This window comes from Coturnix japonica, chromosome 5 (genome assembly GCF_001577835.2).
Source record: "Coturnix japonica isolate 7356 chromosome 5, Coturnix japonica 2.1, whole genome shotgun sequence".
NCBI classification, from domain to species: Eukaryota; Metazoa; Chordata; class Aves; order Galliformes; family Phasianidae; genus Coturnix; species Coturnix japonica.
Window position 1 is genome coordinate 15,580,416 of NC_029520.1, and position 20,821 is coordinate 15,601,236.

A 20,821-nucleotide genomic window follows, 5' to 3' on the forward strand; every position below is an offset into this window, starting at 1 on the left:
CTAATACTTAATGTAACATGAAACCAGGGCCCTGCAGTGGGGCTGTCTGCTGTCAGGAACAAACAGTTTCACTGCTGTTCCCCAGAAGTGACAAGATTGAGAACTAACAGGGCAGCACCTCCTCAGTGCTACAGGAGACCTGTGCACCAGTCACTGGCAAATCCAATCCCATCACTTTGAATGTACCACTATTATTTTTTTAAAAATACACAAAATCCATCGTTACAGCCATAGTTTTCCTGGGATGCTCTCATCATCTGTTGTAAACTCAAATGTTCTGATGTGAATTATTCCTATGATATGAATGATAAAAAAAGGAATCTGTATTTACATGGAATTTCTTTAAATTTCATGCTTGTTAATAAAGATACTTGTTTTGCCCGAGGCATTCAAGAATTTATATTTTTGCTCATTGTGACCTTTGGATCTCTAACGTTCAAGCTGAAATTTTATCATTTAAAGTATTACTAGATGGCCTTCAGCAGAAAACGCATATCTTTCTCAATTGCTAACACAGGTGATTATGGGCCCACTTTTGAACTTAATGCCAGATTTTTACTAATGAAAACCATTATGCCTGACAGAAAGCATTGGAAAGATCAGATTCTAAAATCTTAACGTGGCCCCATTCTGAATGGTACCGAATGTCACATGCTGAGTGCCCTTTCAATGGAACTAAAGGCTCTCACAGGAGGTGTAAGACCCTTACAGAATCAGGCCCCATATGTCTCTGCTTTGGGCTCCATTTTTTGACCTCTTTCAAAACATTTTTAAGATGCATGTGTAACATTGCTTTAGGTCAAAATATATTACTATACATGAGTGTACCAAGCTCCCATGGAAATCAGTTCCATTGCTGGATTTATTTTCTCTCTTGGAAAGCTGACTAGTCTATTTTATAAACTAACAATAGCTGTATTTTTAAAGTTTATAAAACCTGGCCTCTGGCTAACTCGTAAACATAGGATATATTATCCTTCTGTTTGTAAAGCTTAATCCTACAACTGTCAAGCTGAATAAACCTTTAGAATAACAGTAAAAAAAAAAAAGTCATTAACAGAAAATTGAACTCAGATTGAGATAAAGCTATCAGTGACACAATTTCTGATACATCTGTTAGTACACATAACTGTAACAAATTTATAATTTAAATTTCTCAAAAGCATTGTTTGGCCATCTAACTTGAAAAGTCACAAAGACATAGATGTTGTTTTAGAAGTATGTGTGTCTTACCACTCTCTCCCAGTGCATCTCTGGTACTTCACAAAAATAATCTAGAATGCTTTAGTCACAGAGGACCTTACTGGCACTGCATGGGAAATGAGTTCCTTCTTGCTGACTCAGAGCACATGCCCACACAACAACATTAAAAACAATCTGCTCGTATGTTTACTACTCCTAGTATTTCTTCCTAGAACACACTTGAATGCAACACCCAAGGTACAAGCAGTGAGTAAGAGACTTTCTTTACTTTGTAGTCTAAGTAGATTACACAAGAGAGGAAAGGGGGACACTGGGAGCAAAGTAATACATTTGTATGCACAGTCCATAGCAGCATCATAACACCAGTAAGTGCCAAGTTATCCTGTTTTCCAGGCCAAGGTCACAAGCACTTGCTCTTTCTGCTCTCCAAGGGGCACATACAAGGGCTACTTCAGAAGTAATGCCTGCTATTTTTTATGTTAGCCCACCATGTCAGAGGTGCTGGTACATGTTGGTGGTGACAGCAGAGGCTGAACCTTCCCACCAATACCCCATCACATGTTGTTGCCATGTGACAGATGGCAGCAGAGGGGCAGTCTCACAATGGCACCTGACACGAAGGTGCAGATGAAGCAAAGGTGTATAACTGAATTCCCCACTGTGGGAAAAAGTTACACCTGTTGACATTCAGCACTTCCTGAACATTTCTGGAGACAAAATAAAGTGGATGTGAACACATTGAGGTGGTGGGTAATGCATTTCAGCAACTGCAAGAGCTCTCCTCACTACATAGTGACACTTGGAGCATTCACAGACATTTGCTGAACCTCAGCAGAGAGGTGGGAAAGAAGAGCTAAATGTATAATTTCTTCTGCCCCTCCAGCTAGACGTGTAACAACATGCCCATCTATGCTCCAATCTAGGCTATACATACACTTCGCCCCAGCCTACTTCAAAGACAGCGCATAAAAAGAAAGGCAAACAGTCAAGATTTAAACTAGCATTTACCCGTACCTCTATTCCATCTTGATGGGAGCATGCAAAAGCTTTGACAGAGATAATGAAATTCTCTTTCCTCACTGCTCTGAAAAGGCCAAAGTTTGTTCGTACTACAAATAATAAGAATAATAATAAAAAAATTAAAAAATAAAAAAATAAACACAAAAAACCTGCATCCATTACCTTTGTCTGAGATATTTGGGATTTACCTGAGTTTCGTCTTTTTTTGTTGTTGTTGTTGTTAATTCTGCTTGTTCTATTGATCCCTTACAATGAGTTTAGAGAGAATTAGGACCAAATATCTAGGTGAAAAATTAAAAGTATGACTGGGAATAATCATAAAATAACAGAAAAAGATTTTCTGGTTTCCTTAATTCCAGCAGTGCCAACCTAGTGCCAAGATCATGCTGTGTAGTAGAACAGGTGAGAGGAGGAAGAAAACAATTTGAACCAAGACCTTACTTGGTCAAGACTTTCTGAAAGAAGAAAAATACCTGAAGCAACTGCCTAGTGATTTTAGTTCAGATAAAGTTTGCTGCTAATTAGCACCTGAAAAGCACTCCTTCAAAATGAGAAGGGAAAGGGGAAAAAAAAGCTGAGAGAAAGCAATGAGAACTTGGAAACAGAAAAAGTCATTACAAACAAAATATAACTTATCTTCAGAATTTGATATACTAATTGTAGACAGGCACTATTAATTTCTGCAGATAAACAACATAGTTCTAGAGGGGGGAAGAAATAAAATCTGGGTCAAACACTGATCTCTTGATCAAAAATCTTAGCAATTTCATATTATACATAAGTTGATTACAAAGAACATGTTTATTTAGCATCAGTAATTATGTAAAATGAGCCATTCCCTCTAGAGATTATCCATAGCCTTCTAGACAAAACAAGCCCCAGAAGTTTTTAATCCTGACCATGTTGAAGGCTGACCATTAAACAAAGGAACAGGTCAGTGAGGAAATTCATAAGCCAAAAAAATATATAAACCACCACCGGTGAATAAGGATTCAGTGCCCCAAAGTGCTAAGCACACTGGCACCAATCCAGAAAAGTACTTAACTATATGCTGAATTTTAAGCACATATATAGTCTCATTCCCACTGAGATTATTCACAAGCCTTAAAGCTCAGCATGTGTTTATACAGTGAAGGACATGAAGAAGGACCAGAGCAATTGGTATCTTGTGGGCTCAAACCCTAAGTTGAGTTTTATCAGCTGGATCTCAAAGAGTTCAAGCAATTCAATTTTCTACCTGCCTTAGCCGATAACTAAACTTCATTTTAAAGTTCTGAACCCTATTGAGATTATGAACTCCAGTCACTCTTCTTCCACTGTCACAAGTGTGAGACTGAAGTAACACCAGCCAAACCTGTGGTGCACTGCAGCATTTGTTTGTTTGAGGATGTCAAAAAACAACAACAAAAGCTCCCAATTATTGTTCCTCAGGCCTAAAAAGAGGATCAAAGACCATGGACCAAAGACCATCATTTTGTCTGGTTGAGGGGAAAAAAAGAAAACAGAAAAGAAAAAAAAAAAAATACACCTGACACCTGAGTATGTGTTGCTGTATCTAATGGCAATGACTGCCTGAATTACAGGGAATAAATGCCAACAATCCAACTCACCACTGGTATTTATTTTAATATAAAAATTGTGATAAGAGACAAACTGCTCTTCACACATCTGATGCTATTTGTTATGGCTTCAGCACTGGAGAACTAGTAGCTCATGGCTTTCAATGACTTTCCGCAGATGAGAGTCTCTTTCCCAGCTATTGCCTTTACCACGGCTCTGGAATGCACCACCAAGGCCCAAGCATGACCTATGAAAACTGGCTTTGACACCTATCATGCTTTCAGACAAGCAGAAGAGCAAAATGCAAATAAATTAATTTCTCACATCACAGCAAGTAATGACTGATGTTAAAACAGCCTTTCATCTATGTGCAAATGGGGTTATGCTCTCTCTCTTTCGTGGGTTTTTTTTTCCTTATTTTTTTTAGACCTTCATTTGGGGGAAAAAAAAAAAAGAGGAAGAGAAAAAGAAAGAAAAAGAAAATAATTACCAAATATTTGTAAATATAAGTATAGGCATTTTATTACAATCTGAATTTTCAGAGATACTAACATACCAATTGTGTGAGAATGTGCACACAAACTTCAAAGAAATAGAACCACGTGCATCTTCATGTCTGAAACAAGATTTGAAAAGCTGAGGAAGAGTATTGCACATAGTGCCTGCAGTGCCTCATTTGGACAGCTATTTTATATTGTAGCATAAGAATGAATTGGAAAACATGCACAGTCTGCTAAAAGAGTGACCCTAAAGTCACCAGTCAATTGACATGATCTAGCAGTTTATAGCTAGACTGAAGATTATTACAAAAAGACCCAGTCTACTGCATTCACCAAGAAAAAAAAAATCCCATCCTCTATGGCACATTGTTATGTGCTCGTTAACTCAGTCAAGCCATAGCAACAGATGATCCCACCAAGTGTGGATACTCTTAGGGGAGACATGGAGAACCTATAGGTTTCCCACATTAGTTTCAGTAGCTCAGTGCCTCTCATGATGAAGTTTTCTATTTCTCTTATTTATAGACTAGTTTCCTATTTGCTGCCTCTCCAACACAACTGGCTGGTCAGCCTGGATCTTATTTATTTAAAAATGGAGCAGAGAGTCCAGCTCAGACAAACATTTACAAATGGAAGACTAAAATCTAGTTCTTCCAGCCCTGCATATCTTAGGTTTTCTGTCACTTTGGTTCTCACTCTATCCTCTTTTTTTCCATTTTTTCCCCTTGTCTCCCCTCATTCCCTCTCTCCTTTCCCATCCACAGAAACCAATCACTTCAGGTTCCAAAGCATCTATTTCATTTCATTTCTGCTTTTAGCTACTTCAAGTAAGCTAAGTCTTGATCGCTAACAAGATCAAAAAGCTATCACTCTTCCACTCACAACTATTCTAAAGACATAATGTGCCATTCCATTTCACATTCAACATACAAAGCACAAATCAGTACATAAGTGTACTAGGAATACTAATTTATACTCATTATTTAGAGTCCATAAATTCTTTCAACAATATTTGCTATCACGCAGTTATTGGAAAGATCAGTAAAACACCGAAGTGTTTAAGGTTCTTACTAATTGTCTGAAAGCTGTTCATACCAACAGTGTGATTATATTCACGTACACATTCAAGACTGATTAAAATATACAGAAGTGACCAAACATCTCAGCTTAAGCCTTGTCCAGAAGCCTGCCTTTTCTCAGATAGCAAAGGCAATAACCTGCATCTCACAGTACTTGCGAACAACTTCATGAGCAATAAGAAAGGAATAAGGGCTTAGTCTGAAGTATACTAAGCACTGAAGAAGACTTCTTTGACCAATGCATGCTATCTTCTTAGAAAGACAGCTTTACACCATCTGTGTGGAGAATTTGTAATAATTTTAATGTGTTAATCTATCACCAAATACTATCTGATTGTAGAAATTCTCTACGTATGCTCAACAGCAATAAGAGCATCACAGTTACTATTCAGTTAATGCATTCATTCTTCTCTCCCATCTTTGTACTTTAACATCCCTTCCCCTCCTCCTCCTCTCCCTTTATTTTTTCATCCCATCTTTTTCTCCCACACACATTCAAGAAGGCCCAATTCAGCACAGTGTGACATCAGCAGAGATCAGCAACAGCTGCTGTTCCAGCTACAACTGTGAGTGGATTTAAAAAAAAAATAAAAAATCAAGGGACAACTTTAAAGTTAGGGAGAGCTGTTTAAATTGAATTAATAATAACTCCACTGAGGATTTGGACTTTAGCTACACTCAATAGGGGTGCTTCATTACCTACTTGTGGGAATGCCACTTGTCTGTGATGAGGTCAGAGCCTCCTGGTGATAAATTCCATATCTGCTGTTTAGTCCGGTCAGCTGAAAATAAACTAGCAGATGCCATGCTGATTTGCATCTAGTTGCTATTGACACTAAAGAGACAATATGACAAAGACAGGAAGTATCATGTGGGAGCCACACATAGACAGTCTGAGGGGAACAAGCATTCACCTTCTTTATCTAATCATCCCACGTTGAATTAATGAAATATAATCTTCCAGAAGAGGAATGCAGGAATCAAATACAAATTGGGGCTGGATTTTTCTCTTACTGTTTCATCTGTTATCCTCGTCAATTCCGTGTCACTTTTATTAAAATAAAAAATAAAATAAAAAATCCATCAAAAGTAGGATCAGAAACAGCTTATACCTTGAAGCTTGCACTTCTGTGAGAGATCATCCTTGCATACAATGCAGCATAACAATTCCCTCTTGTTCCTTTTCCTTTTGGTCGCATTATGCAGAATACTGAGTTGCTTATGCTCAGTATACTCTGTGCAATTTACTTCGTGCTGATGAATACTGAGTTCCAGATGAGTCCTCAGTACAGGGGGGATGTACACCTGTTTGGAGCACGTCCAGAGGAGGGCCACAAAAATGATCCAAGGAATGCAACACCTCCCCTGCAAGGACAGGCTGAGGGAGCTGGGGCTATTCAGCCTGCAGAAGACTCTGGGGAGACGCAATTGCAGCTTTTAAGTATCTAAAGGGAACCTATAAGGAGGACAGGGACAGACTCCTTAACAGGATCTGTTCTGACAGGACAGGGGGAAATAGTTTCAAATTTTAAAAAGGAAGATTTAGATTGGATAAGGAAAATGTTTTTTACAGTAAGGGTAGTGAAGCAATGAAACAGGTTGCCCAGAGAGGCGGTGGAAGCCCATCCTTGGAGACACTGAAGGTCAGGCTAGACAGGGCTCCAAGCATCCAAATCCAGCTGTAGGTACCCCTGTTCACTATCAGACTAGATAGGGTCTCTTAAGGGTTCTAGACTGAGTATTGCAAATGAGCAAGAGACAAGCCTGGTCTGGCTCTGTCACACCTCTATAAGTTTGCATAGAGAGGCAGCAAGGGATGAAGTCAGGGGGATCACTGTCCCTAATGGGGGGCTGCTTGAAACATGCCATCCCACAGGAACATTGAGCATACAATAAGCAAGCATGATGGCATTGTGAAGCATAAACTAATCTATACCCAAATTGCAGTAGCATTTCTTGAAGAACAAAAAAAAAAGAAAGAGAAAGGATCTGTGGGAACATATAACTTATCGGGTCAGGGGTATCTGAAAGAAAGAAACAAAAAGCATAACCACAGTCTTCACATTTAAAGAAATTCAACAGTTGGAAGACTCGCACTCTGAGCAGAAAACCCACTAGAAAAGTCTGTGTAGAGAAACATACAACCTAGTACATAGTTGACACATGATGAACTGCTGTCAGTATCATCCTATAGCCATAAGCATCATCATGCAGATGAATGAGACTATACCTTATCTGCAACCAAAGCAAGTTCTTTTCTACACTGCACTGAATGCACACAGGGCCTCCAGATGCATCTCCTGCCTCCCAGAATAGTCACAGAAGGGTCTTTCCATTGAATTCTAAAGAAATTGGACCATATCCTAAGGAACACAATTATGGCTTGGAGTAAAATAGAACTCTTCAACTTCAGTAAATGGAGTCACGCTTGTTTATGACAGCTAAAACAGCTCCATGTGAACAAAATAATTCTCTTAAGCAGCTCAACATTCAAGTATAATGTATATTAGTATAGTACATCAAATCCTTAAAAGCATTCCCTCTAATAATTAGTCAGACAAGTATATGAAACTCTTCTTATCCAGACAGCTAACAAAACATGATCCATTATCTACTCCCACCTACTACTTCAGTAGTTGGATTTGGTACTTTTAAGGCAAAACGTAGCAAGTATCCTTAGCACGCTACTCTACTGCATTTAGGAGAGGAAGTAAGGATTAACTGAGCCAGTTAAAACTATAAGAAGAATGTAGATGGGCAACTACATCCTATCTTAGCTGGAATTAGGCCATGACATTGAGGTTAACCCCCCTACTTGTGCAAAAATACCATGGGTTTTTACTAACCACAACTGGTCAGGATTTCAGTTTAACAAGCCCATCCACAACAATAATACAGATTTAAAAAGCATGCATAACATCCTCTGAAAGTGTGATATTATAGCACAAAGTACTCACATACTTGTATATCAACTGTAATCTAAAACTAGGCAAAATGAAGTGAGATTGCAAGATCACCTAAATGCAAAACTTCCACAGTACAAACATCTGTTTAAACATGAAGACTTCCCAAAAGCATCACCTCAATAGATTTGGAGCATTAACAGATAGCCTCTGTAGAACAAGTTTCTATGAGTAATGAGGAAATTTGCTGCAGTCACTGCCTCCTCCGCACTGGGACACTGACCAATACAGTTGACAAAGTAAACAATTCAACAGCAGCCCTTCTAGAACAGCTCTTCAGCAGGGCAATTAAAGTCACATTTATGCTCTGGCATTAAAGTCACATTTATTCCAGAAAAGAACATCCAGATAGGGAGCACCCTGCAATGTGTTTTGCTGATTCTCATCCCCCTCCTCACAAGTAGGTCTTTGGACATTACGTATTAATTCTCCTTATGTTGTGTAACAGTTAGTTGGGATAAGTAATGCATCTTATCATTAAAATTATTATTTCCCGCACATGCTTCTAATTTGCCATAAAGTACGGTATGTAAGAAATCATCCTATCTTCAATAAAGCACAAAAATACTATCTCTTTTTTTGTTTCCAATAAAAGATATTTCAAGCAAGTAGTAAAATTTCAGTGGTATATGGAAGGGGTCTTAGAGAAACACACACACATACACACAAAAAAAAAGCCCTACTATAAACAAGCCATCATTCTGGTAAGAGGAAATACAAACAACCAGAATAAAAATAGTTGATGCACAAAAGCCATAATGAGGGGGTTGCTCAAAAAATAACTTCTACTTTGAATGGTTTGGATGAAATACAAATTATCCACAGAAAAGTGTGGACTGGCATAAATGTTTGTACAAAATTATAAGTATATTTCTAGAAGTATGCAAGAGACAACCGCCTGCATGCTGCACAAGGTCCCAACAACGCTCTGCGTAAGTGCTAGTGCACACAGTCCAAACCACTGCATTTTAATTACTATGCAGCCTCAGATATATTGCCTTTGATATGGAAATGTTCTTGTTCTCTCATCTTCACATACGGTCTCATGCACAGAAATCTTTATCTGATTCATAAAAAATAAACTAGAATCCAATCTCAACACCTGACCTCAGTGCTTAGAAGTTTTTTACTAAGCACAGTGTCACTATAAAAAGAATGGATAATATTGGTGTAAAGTTAGATATTTTGAGCAATGATATGAAGGATTTGCAGTTAGGAATCAAATCAATACTTCACCTCTGAGGTTTTAGATTTTCCTGTTGCCTTGTATCAGACAACCAGAGAAACAATTGACTACACCTTTCAGTCTAGATCAAGAAGAAAGATGAAAATATTTAAGTGACACCCCGTCATACCACCGATAGAAAAGATGTAACCTGGGCACTCAGTGTATGAAATAGATCCTGAAATTAAAAAATAATTAAAAAAAAAAAAAGTCCTCAACATTAAATTTGCCATCTTATTTTGTGTGTTTTTTGTTTCTTTTTTAATTTATACATAGCATTTTTGTGCATATTTTAAAGGCATACCCTATGAGGTTTACACAGAAAGAAGCAAAACGTATCCCGAGCTTTATCAAACAACCAAAATAAATTGAAAGAATATTTCAGATACAAAAGTAGGACATTTGGTATCTTATATCAATACGTTGCCTATAAGAAAGCTAAGAATTTTTGACTTTGACAAATTCCACCCGTCACATAGAAATCATTTAATACTCCAATCTATTTAGAATATCCTCCTAGCTCTATAAAATTACCATCTCTTCTTATAAAGAATATGATCTGTGTAACCTCTCTATAGAAGATAATGACCCATCTGTAAATCATTTTGTTGCAGGTTATCTGTTTTTCATCACTTCTAGTACCTGCCTGTGCCTGATATGATACCCTTAAACACATTAACTTGATGGAATGTTTTGCCTGACTTCAAAAAAGCATCAATTGATAGATATTTATTCTCCACTATAAATGAATGACTCTGATTAGCCCAGTTTACCAATACATCTAATTTTATATTACTCTTGCCAATTCACAAAGCTCAAGAAATATTTGATTAAAATCATTTCCAAGCAATGATTTTCAAACTCTTGCTACTGTTTTCTTTCTTCTTAATTTAAGGAGACAAAACAGTAAACATAAAACTGATACGAGGATGTTAAAATATACAAGAGGAGGAAAGAAATGTCTATGTACAGATTCTTGTTTCTTTAAGAGAAAATCCATTTTTTCAGGTTCCTGTTGTACTAATTGAAAGAGAATTATTTAAAACTTCACTGAATACTTGAATATACGATGGGTATGTGCAGCAGTTTCACCAGTGCCAAAGAACTCCAGACTTTTTGAAAGACAGTAAACTCAAAATTGGCAGGAAATCTCTCACAATGATGTCACAAATATTTGTTTGTTGCCACAGAATAATGTTTTAAAAGAACACCTACTTCTGCACTGAAAAGGCTTTGGGAATGTGTAATCATCCAGTTTTATCACGGCAGAAATCAGCTGCTTTACGGCAAATGCATCTATCAGATCTCTCCCTTCTTCAAAGATCTACATTTAAGCAAACATACATGTGTTTCACATAGACATCAGACCAGCTTTGTATGCCACCTTCCTAATGACAAGACTTATCTGAATTTTGCTTACAATATGGTTGTTTACAGTTGCTGTTTATACAATATGGTATCATGATCTGCAATAAGATATCAGCCGTGTATCTGAAGATTTCCAAATAGACTGTTTAAAATAAAAGGAAATACGGTTTCTATGTTTTGGGAATAAGTCTCCTAAAGTTTCTATTGTTGCTCTCCTACCTAAGGGGACAAAACCAGAAAACAGCGTATAGTAAATAAATAAATAAACACAAAATGACACTGAGGGAAAAAAAAAGACAAATAGGAATCAGCTAAGTCAAAAACTTGGAACGTGCACCTGTGTGTTTCGCTGCTACTCAACGAATACGCCGTATGTGAGCTTCCGAACACATCACACAGCAGTACTTCTCTCACAGGTTCTGACATCATGTAGAAATGTTTCAAAGCCCTGTCTCCTTGATTTACTATATTAACTGAAATGTTTTAAAAATATGTCCTTGTATCACTTCAGCTGACATAGCTTATATATACACAAACACCCCTATTTACATAACTTTAAAAACATTAGTCATTACACACAACCTCTGCCAAACAAGCCCACTGATCTTTTAAGTCACACTATGGAAAGAGAAATATACATCACCCCATCGTACGGGGTGTAAAGAAAAGTGCATCACTGCTTCTCCAGCGGTTTTTGTTCCACAAAATAAATAAATAAATGGACAGAAGCCTTTTCAGTGTGATCCATGCACTTTTAAGGGTGAAATCAAACCGAGTGTAAAAGATTAATGGATATTCTTCCTGAAGTGATATCTCCCTAGGTGATTATAGCATTTAGCAGATATAAGGTCATGACTAAAGAAACTTTCTCCTGCCCACTGAGAACAAAATATTTGGTCTTGCTATCCTCTTGCACAGCTCTGCCCTTTATTAGCACGGGATACACCGAGGCCTCTAAGAACAGCAGATGTACGTGGACACATTCAACTAAAAAAATGATCAAAGATGCAAAGAACATCTCCAAAGGCACTTTTCCCCACCACACAAAAGGAGTTCAACTGTAAGTGACCACTAGCAATTGTTGGTCATGTATTAAGAACTGCTGGCTAGGGAACAAGCACCAGCAGTCCCCAGTTGTCAATAAAATCAACATGACAGGCAAAGGCAGCTCACTTTGGACATCAGTTATTCCTTTCTACAGGTCAGGCACTGACGGTCTAATGAAGGAAACTGACAGGCTCCACTTGGTTTCTCTTCTCACTTTCACTAGGGTGTAAACGTAAGAAGAAAAAACTGAAGTTACATAAGTTCAGCAGAGAATCAGTAACGTGCAGCGGAGACAGCCGTCTGTCTGACTCCCTTTGCACTATGTGTTGTACGCATGCCACTAGTTTGCACCCAATGATACAGCTGAAAAGGGAACTCAAAAAAGGGAAAAAAGCTCGAAGTGAGCTTCGAGGCAGCCCAGCTAGTCTCTCAGCAGTACCGCAACAGAGTGGAACTGCGAAGAAGAGAGACAAAAATGCATTTAGCAGAGGATGCGAGATTGCAGAGCAAAGGGCCTCTTACTTTCTCTTCACTTAATGAATTCAAGTTCTGGGGGAGGAGGCCGGAGAAATCAGAGGGCGCTGCCACTGGCCGCCCTCACGGGTCGCCCCGGAGCAGGGGCCGCCGGGCCCCCCTTCCAGTGCTCCAGCCGGCGGCAGCAGGCACTCGGCCAGGCCTTGCAGCTCGGCCGGGGCAGGGCTGCGTCCCTCCGCCTCCCCCCCTCCCTCATCCTCCTGCCGCAGGAGCGTGGTGGCTGCCCGGGCAGCGGCCTGGATAGCACTGGGAGCCGTGCCCGGGGCTCACCTTCCCCTCCCCCCGGAGGAGCGCGCTCCGGCTGGGCTCGCAGGCGATGCTGGCCGGGCAGCGCTCGGGGCACCGGTTCCAAGTACAGTGCCTGGTTTGGTTTCCGTATATTCTTTGGCTTTTAATAGCTAGCTGAGGAAAAAAAGAAAGCATTATTGTTTTCCTTCTTTCCTTCTCTCATTGCCTATTCTAAATTTGACTCCAAAGTTGAAGCGGTTGAATTGGCTAATTCTGAATACAGTCTATTGAGAGACCAGACACAGCAGTATATCCCTGTATAGCAATAGATACAATGTGCTGAATTGGCAGTCTAATTATAAATGTGGCATTTGGACCTCCTTTCAGACCCAGTGCCACCTTACCTTATGAGGGAACTTCAACTACAGCAACTGTTCAAAACAAAATGCCATTACAGGATCAACTTCACCCAACACTGGAACCGGCCAGGGGATTGTTTTACAAACAGCCTTTCTCACTTAACACAAGAATGTATTATAAGAAAAAGTTATGGATAGTGCAGAGTCTGAAAAAAAAGGCGTACGTAGTTTCTGCCAGGTGTTGAGCTACTTCAAACTGCAGCATACTCCACATGACCTCATTATTTTCTTTTAAATGTACTCACTATAAATAGATTATTTCTTAGGTTTACTCGAATGAGCTGCTAGGTACGCTCGCTGTTTATACTCTGAGTGCGTATGTAACACTGCGAGAACAGAACCACGCGAAATATCCAGGCTTGAAACAAAAACCTGCAATAAGATATTGCCAAAGAACTCACGGTGTGCTGGAAAAGTTTGTAAAGCCTCTTTTCCAGAGGAATATTTGTATATAATGGCAGACTTACGCACACATATCTCACATTCATTCTTACTATTTGCTTTATGGCATAATGGCTTAATTAAATGAGTGGGCACAAGCACGTCAATAAAACAAGTCAAGTCAAGTCGAAATCTCAAAACAGGTTTCAAAACTACTCCATTACAAGAATAGGGAGAGGGAAATTCGTTAATTTTTGGACCCGAAACCCTGCTGGGAGACCGCATAAAACCATTCTCCTGCCCTCACGGCCGGCTCTGAAGATGGGAACACCAAAAATGTTAAAACGAGGGTAAAAGAAAACAGTAGGAACAAAGTGCCGCTCCTGTGCCGGAGGCTATTTAAATTAGCTTAATAAACACACACCTTATCTCCAAACAGCAGGCGAAGATATATGACTTTATCAAAGAAAGTTTTACCGTCTGTGTTTTTGGGAAACACCCCTAGGACAGAGCTAATCTGGCGTCCCCAGGCCCCCGGCACGCTGACTTCCCGCAGCCCCCCCGCCACGCAGACACAACACTAATTGTCTCTTCACGTTGCCACTTTCACTCCTTCCCTTCCTTCAAAAAAGAAAAAGAAGAAGAAAAACAAAAACAAAAACCCACACACAAAAACCGCTGTGAAACGGTCCGCCGAAAGCAACGACAGCAATCAAATCGATATGATCAGTGCCTCTGATTGACCTCGAGGCCCTGCTCTGCTAAAGCGCACAGCCCCTGCTGCAAAGCGGGTTAACTGCTCGCCGCTGTCGAGCACAGCCAGGAACCGGAGCCGGGAAGCTCTCCCGGCGGAGGAGCAGCTCCCTGGCAGCTCAATTATTAACGCACGCGTGTAGGTACCTGATCGCATCGCGCCTATACGATCCCCCTCCCGCACCTAAGAGCCGCGCTCCCGCAAGGGCGACCCGGCGCCGCCACACGCGTGCACGCGTTCCCCGGGCGGCTCGGCGGCAGCGCGGTGCCCGCTCCTCCCCGGAGCAGGGCAAGGCGCGGAGGTTCTCTCATTAGCTCCCACTGATGACTCCTTTCAGGATCGTGAATGGAACAATTGTCAAAAACTGCGGGAAAAAAAAACAAGCCCTGAGACTATTATATACAGACACAGCTTGTGTGCGCGCATGTGACATTTTCAGGCAACCCAGATTTGTCCGTAAACTCTTCGGCATTATTCGAGATAAAGCATTCAATTGCTTATACGGTTAAAGAGGCCGCTTATCCCCAATCAAAAATCCGAACAGCTTCGAAGGTAGCGAACGCCAGGAAAAGCACGAGCTCTCCGCCAGACACACCTTGCCTTCCTCGGATCCTACGGCACTGCCTGTAAACAGCTGCGCCGCGCCGCGCAACTGTCACTATTTTATTTTAAAGGCAGGATAAGAACAGCAATAAGAACAAGTGAAATACTTCCTGAAAACTTACTTCGCATTTAGTTTAGGCACTAGTCTTTTTTTCAGCTCGCAAAGGAAGCCGTTTTGTCCAGGTTAGGTATTGTCTACTTATGGATCAGCCTCTGGCTAGGGGTTTATTTTAATTTATGGCTTATGCATTCTTTTAAGGTCGATTTGCATGACCTCCGGCAAAGAGCGACGGCGGCGAGAACTCCCGAGCCGGGCGTTGCCGCAAAGCGGCACGCATCGCCCCCTCGCCGGGCGCAAACGGAGCTCTCCGATGATGGAGTGCTCTTTTCCCCTCTCCCCGTGTATCACAAATTAGGGCGCGATATCGACGTTAAAGTTTTCGGTAGAACTTTATCCGAGCCCTCTGCTCGCGGAGATAAGGCGGCGCTGGGAGCCTCAGAGCCCCGGGACAGTGCCCCGCCGTGGCCGAGGCCGGCACTGCCGCCCGCAGCTCCCGCAGCTTTGTATGGCTCCCCGCTCCGGGGACGGCGCTCGGTTGTGGCCAACTTCAAAGCGCTCACCCACCTCAAACTTAAAGGAGAATCTAAAAGCCCCACTGAACTCCCGTCGCCTCGCTCCATGCCGTGCCCTCCGGGGTTAGCCGCGAAGAGAAACCCACGCGAACGCTCCGGAGCGGTGACAGCAGCGCTCCGCTCTCAAAGATTTATTTCGGATTTTATTTTTCCTCTCTCCCTCTCTCTCTTTCTCCCTCTCGTGTTAGTTCCTTGCGTACGATCTCTTCCCGGCACCATGTGTTCGCCTGCCGTGGGGGAGCTTAAAATACAGCGCTGATCTGTCACTACATTTTAAAATAAACTCTACTCGGGGAGAATGAGAAAGCGTTGTGATTTGGGGGTGCTGAGGTCCCTCGGTATCTCTAAGCCTCGAGACTCGCGCAGCCCCGGAAACTCGCCCGGGGACGAGGCTACAACTAGTTTTTGCTAAAGAAAAAAAAAGAAAACCAACAACCTCGTGGTATTAAAGTAAATAATCGTGCAGAGGGAGGAGGGGGAAGGGGTGCATTCAGCAACGCTAAAAGCCAAACAACACAGCTACCTCCGGACGCTGTTCCTTCACTCAATTGCAACTAACAACCCATTAAAGACAGCGCAGGGGGAACCGGATTCTCTCCTGCAAAGCGACATAAATCCAGCGAAAACCCATTAAACCACCACCGCCGCCACCAAGCAACGCAGCACTACACACCACAGCAAACAACAGGTATACAACACAATAGGGCTTGTTTTTTCCTGGTTACCTCCTCGGGATCCAGTGTGGCACAAAGCACTGGGAGAGCCTCCTTTTTTTTTTTTTTTTTGCAACGCGCTTCGGTAATTTTCATTAAAAAAAAATAATAATAAAAAATAAAATTAAGAAAAAGAGGGAAGGGACGGAAGGGGGGAGAGGGAAATAAACGGGTAGTAATTTGGTAAAATAAAAGAAAGTAAAAGAAAAGAAATGAGCTAGAGTCTGCTGGTGTTTCTCCGGGCCATGGATGTGCAGGATCCCGATCGTTAGAAGTTTGCGGATGGGTTGCCTGGAGATTTGCTTACAATCAGGTTCATTATTATTATTTTTTTTTCCCTCCTGAAACAAGTGAAGGCGATGGTTACTGCTGTCAATCTTGGCAATCAATGTGAGCGGCCATGTCGTAAGTATTCAAAGCATTTCCCGTCGTGCAACATCAGAAAGTGAGTGGCCAGGGCATTGATCTGAGGAAGGCAGAAGGAGGCAGGGCTCCCCCGCCCAGACAGCACAGGCAAGATGAGACAACACAGAGAGAGAGAGGGAGAGGAAAGGCTGAGAGGGAGAGGGAGCCTGGGAGCGAGCGAGCGGGGAAAGCAACAACTGCAGAGAAAGTGAGCACAAAACAGAAAGTGAAATCACCCCGGGCTGCCAGCCGCATCCCCGAGAAGCTATCACCACTCACATTGCTATTAGACAAATGAAACCTTAAACCTCTCTCCTCTAATGACCACTGATTGCCCGGAGTGGTGAGGAAAGGTACCAGAAAGTTACCGGGAGGGGGGCGAGGGCGGGCAGGGGGAGGGCGGGCGAGGGCCGGAAGAGGGGGAGGCGGGGGCCGGGGGAGCTGCGGGCTGCGCGGGGGGAGCGCAGGGGGACCCCGCCGCCCCCCGCCCGCGCGCCGCTGCCCGGCACACGCCGAGCGGCACCGTTTGGCTGCTGCCCGAAAGGGTGAAAAAAAACAAAAAGAGCAGAAGGGGAAGGGGGAGAAGGGGGAGAACGGGAAGACGGTCTGCGGGACGCGGGCCGGGCCGGCGGGGAAGCGGGGACGCAGAGGGGAAGCGCTCCGCGAGAGCCCGCTGACAGCTGATAGATAGATGGTGCTCTGAGGAGCCCGATCCCACAGCCCGGCCGGAGTAAAAAGCAAGCGAAACTCGAAGTAGAAATGACGCGGGAGGTGGGAGTGGGGCTGCGGGAGCCCGAAGGAGGGGAGGCAGAAGGAGCTCGGAGCCCACAGACCGCTCTGCGGAGCGCTCAAAGGAAGGCACGAACGTGAGCGCGACTGACAGGGGCGGGCAGGTAGGGGCCGGGGGAACGCTGACTTCGGACGGACTCCCGCCGTGATGCCGAGAGCTATCAGAAGCGGCGATATACGAAGATGTCCCTGCTAAAAGGCACCAGCCAGGGTCTCGAGTACCGATTTAGGAGCTCACGCTCCCTTGAGAGTGCCAACTGGGAGAAAATCCGGGAGTAGGAAGGGGGAAACTCCGAGGAGATGAAGGAGAGTCAACCAGAGGCACGGTGTGCTGCAGAGCCAAGAAAGTCTCTCTGCCGTATTTTTACATTCCAAAGGTAAACATAAAAGAGACTTGCAAACTGTCAGGGGCCCGCAGATCAGGTGGGCAAGCAGTTCTGCAAAGCTAACGTCTGCCTCTTTTGATATTATTCACACCTATAGGCTAAACTGTTGTTAGGATGGGAGTGCGGAAAGCAACCTCAAGCCCACAAAATGAGAGAGAGAGAAGTTCTGTTGATTCATCTCTGTATTTTTGGCACTTTCTCCCCATTTTCCAGAAGGCGCCTGGAACAGTTAGTAACAGAGAAACTTTTAAATTTTAAAATAGCTTCATAACTTATAGAGGCCAAAAAGACGAGGAGAAAGCCTGATTTCACTTCCCTGCTCTCACAAGCTGAAATCTGCAGGCTAGCTTAGAAGCAGAAGCCCTCCTGCAAATGAACCCTGTCTCCTCATAAGGACGTGATGAAAATTGGGCATTACTGTGATGGCACACCTGATCTGGCCCTATTTCATTTTCTTAACAAGATGTGAGGCTCCAAGCCCTGCTAGAGCAGTGTCCATCGCAGCCCCCACCCTGCTATCCGAGGTGCTGTCGTCCCTCTCTGGTCCAGCCCAGGAAAAAAGAGTTGGAAGTCAGAACCTCTCAGAACAGTGGACCTGTCTAATAAGGGATTTGTTGATTATTTCACTACAATAAAAGCAGCAATCGAGTCTTATTCAACAAGCAACAAGCACGTTGAAACAACTTGAAATTTATCTAGTAAAGCTTCCTCATAAATTAGCTGGCTGAGGGCATAGCAGCTAATTCCCATACATTCTTCCAGTTTTAATAAAAGATCCTAAAAGTCTGTAATTAGGAGATGGAATAAATGGTTAGATTGGAAATTCCGAGTTTGTATTCACCTGTGTACAGCTAGTTCAAACTATTCACCTCGCTGCAGTTATCTACGGGATGGATTTAACAACAGGAAATAGCTTCCTGTCCAGATAGTGCTGCATCCTCTTTCATCTTTAATTGTTAGAATCCCTGTGCCCGGTCAGTAGCATTTTCCTTCTAACGCATGTAAACCTGCCGCGAGTAAAGGAAACACCTTGACTTTATGCACGACCAGTAGCTTTGGCGCACAAGAAATCCGAGTACTGTAAGAAGACAGAGGCAATCAGAATATAAGGATGAAGCATCCCGCCCGAGTTCGCTACCCCGTCGATTTGTTAATGGAAGATTTTTTTTTTCTTTAAAGGAAAACAGATGAAAGATAACAAGCACATCCTCGAAGGTAGCATCCTCCTTCGCACAACTTCTTAAGTACGAGGCGGCAATGAATGGGACGAGAGATAAGGAAGGCGTCAGAACAATTTAGCCGCCCACCCAGATCCGAACCAGAGAAGCATCCCTCCGCGCTCCCGAAATCCCCGCGCAGGGGCTGCCACTCGGCTGGGGCAGGGCACCGCAGGGATGCGCCCGCGTTCCCAGGCGGAGCGCGAGTAACACTCTCTAGCTTGTTGCTTCCCCGTGCGATCAATTAAGTTACAGATGCAGCACACAATGCCGCAGAGTTACAACTTCTCCGCGGTAGAAGACGAGGGCTCCGTGGGCACTGTATGCAAATGTGCACGTATGTGCTCTGCAAAGGAATAATTGCGCTTCCCTCTTTGTTTGCATAAGTGAACATCCGCCGTACGCACGTGCAGAGAAACGAGTAAACGCTTTAGCTTTTAGCGTTACTACGCGTTTAGAGACTACATTTTACATTTCTTCTCTCGCTTTTCTTCATTAAGGCTAGAGACGGGCACAGCAGCCAGCGGAGGCAGATGTTGAGGAGGGATGCGGGGCTGCTCTGAGTCCTCGCAGAGGGAAGGAATCAGCCTCTCGGTTCACGTCGGGGCACTTACCTGCTCACAGCTGGCAGCGCATTTTGTGCCGTCTCTTTCATTAAACACATAAAAGTAAAGCAGCGTTCAACAAGCAAAGCAACCTGTCCGTGTGCATCTTTGATAAGACGAGCAAACCCCAAACTCCTGTGGAGTTGGTAGAACAGTTTCTGAAGTTTTCATTCAAAGGGTGAGAAATTCCGCCTTAGAACTCATTCGCCCCATTCTAAACTCCCCTCTCTCCCCCAGTAAATGCCGGACAATTAACAGGCATATTTCAAAGTTCCCTCTGCTGACACTCTCCGACAATGAAGACTTTTTATAGGCTTGTTAAAGATGTTCAGAGAAAGTTTTGCAAGATAATCAACAGCATCTGAGAGAAAGCTGAAGGAGAACTTAAAGTCTGTTCATCCTACTGGGAGAAAGTTTTGTTAGACAAGATAAAAGCATATCCCTGCAGTTATCTTCATAAGCAACGCCATCAGCTGATGTGAGTTCCCCTAGAACAAGTACCTCTGGTGATCCTGTCAAAATTTAGGGGACCTTTGCATTTTGTAACGCCCAAAGCAAAGGATCTGACTAGGAAAAAAAAAAAAAAAGAACAAACCCCAAACCTCTGAATTCTTTAGAGCGTCATCTGCCAACACAATGTATTGTCCTGGCAGAAGCGGGAACGAGGAGGTTTTAATTTCACTTGAAACTGTGCATCACCCTGACGGTGAAGGAAAAAGCCGCAGCAACAATCCCCCCTCTTCATACCCCCGTTCCTTAAAAAAATGGGGGGGGGGGGGGTTAAGGGCGGGGGAGGGGGGGATAGAGAAAAAGGGAAAACCACATAAACTTTTACAAAGAAAAATAAAAGCAAGTTTGACACGAAAACCCCTTCCTGTCTAGGAAAGTTCATTTTAAAGGTCCCCTCTGTAAATCTAAAGTGCAAACACCAGGCTAAGGTAGTGAGTGGCTGGAATTTGCATGCTGATAAGAGAAGGCTGTTGTACTTACAGTGACAGAGGGCAGGCTGCGGAAGAAAAGCTGTTTGTGTTAGCCTGAGAGTCACCCAGGGCTGCAATGAGAAGAGAAGAGAGGAGTGGGAGTGCCAAGCTGGATACACCTTCACCGCATCTCATCACATCTGCCAGCCTCTCTCTCCCTCTCTCTTTCATTTCCACATTCCCTTTGTTCCTGAAAAAAAAAAAAAAAA

General features: G+C 42.9%; 1 protein-coding gene and 1 long non-coding RNA gene across 2 annotated transcripts in view; one reads left to right on the plus strand and one right to left on the minus strand.

Annotated features, from left to right (window-relative positions):
- Positions 1 to 20,821, minus strand: part of SOX6 (SRY-box transcription factor 6) — a 399,666-nt gene that overhangs the window by 346,391 nt on the left and 32,454 nt on the right. Inside the window, exon 4 of the mRNA XM_032444750.1 lies at positions 20,623 to 20,802. The gene's annotated coding sequence lies outside the window, so the exon portion shown is untranslated. The remainder of the gene's footprint in view (positions 1 to 20,622; positions 20,803 to 20,821) is intronic.
- On the plus strand, positions 16,650 to 19,719 carry LOC107314665. The gene is made up of 2 exons (XR_001555553.2): positions 16,650 to 16,988; positions 18,990 to 19,719. It is a non-coding gene; the product is annotated as an uncharacterized LOC107314665 (long non-coding RNA).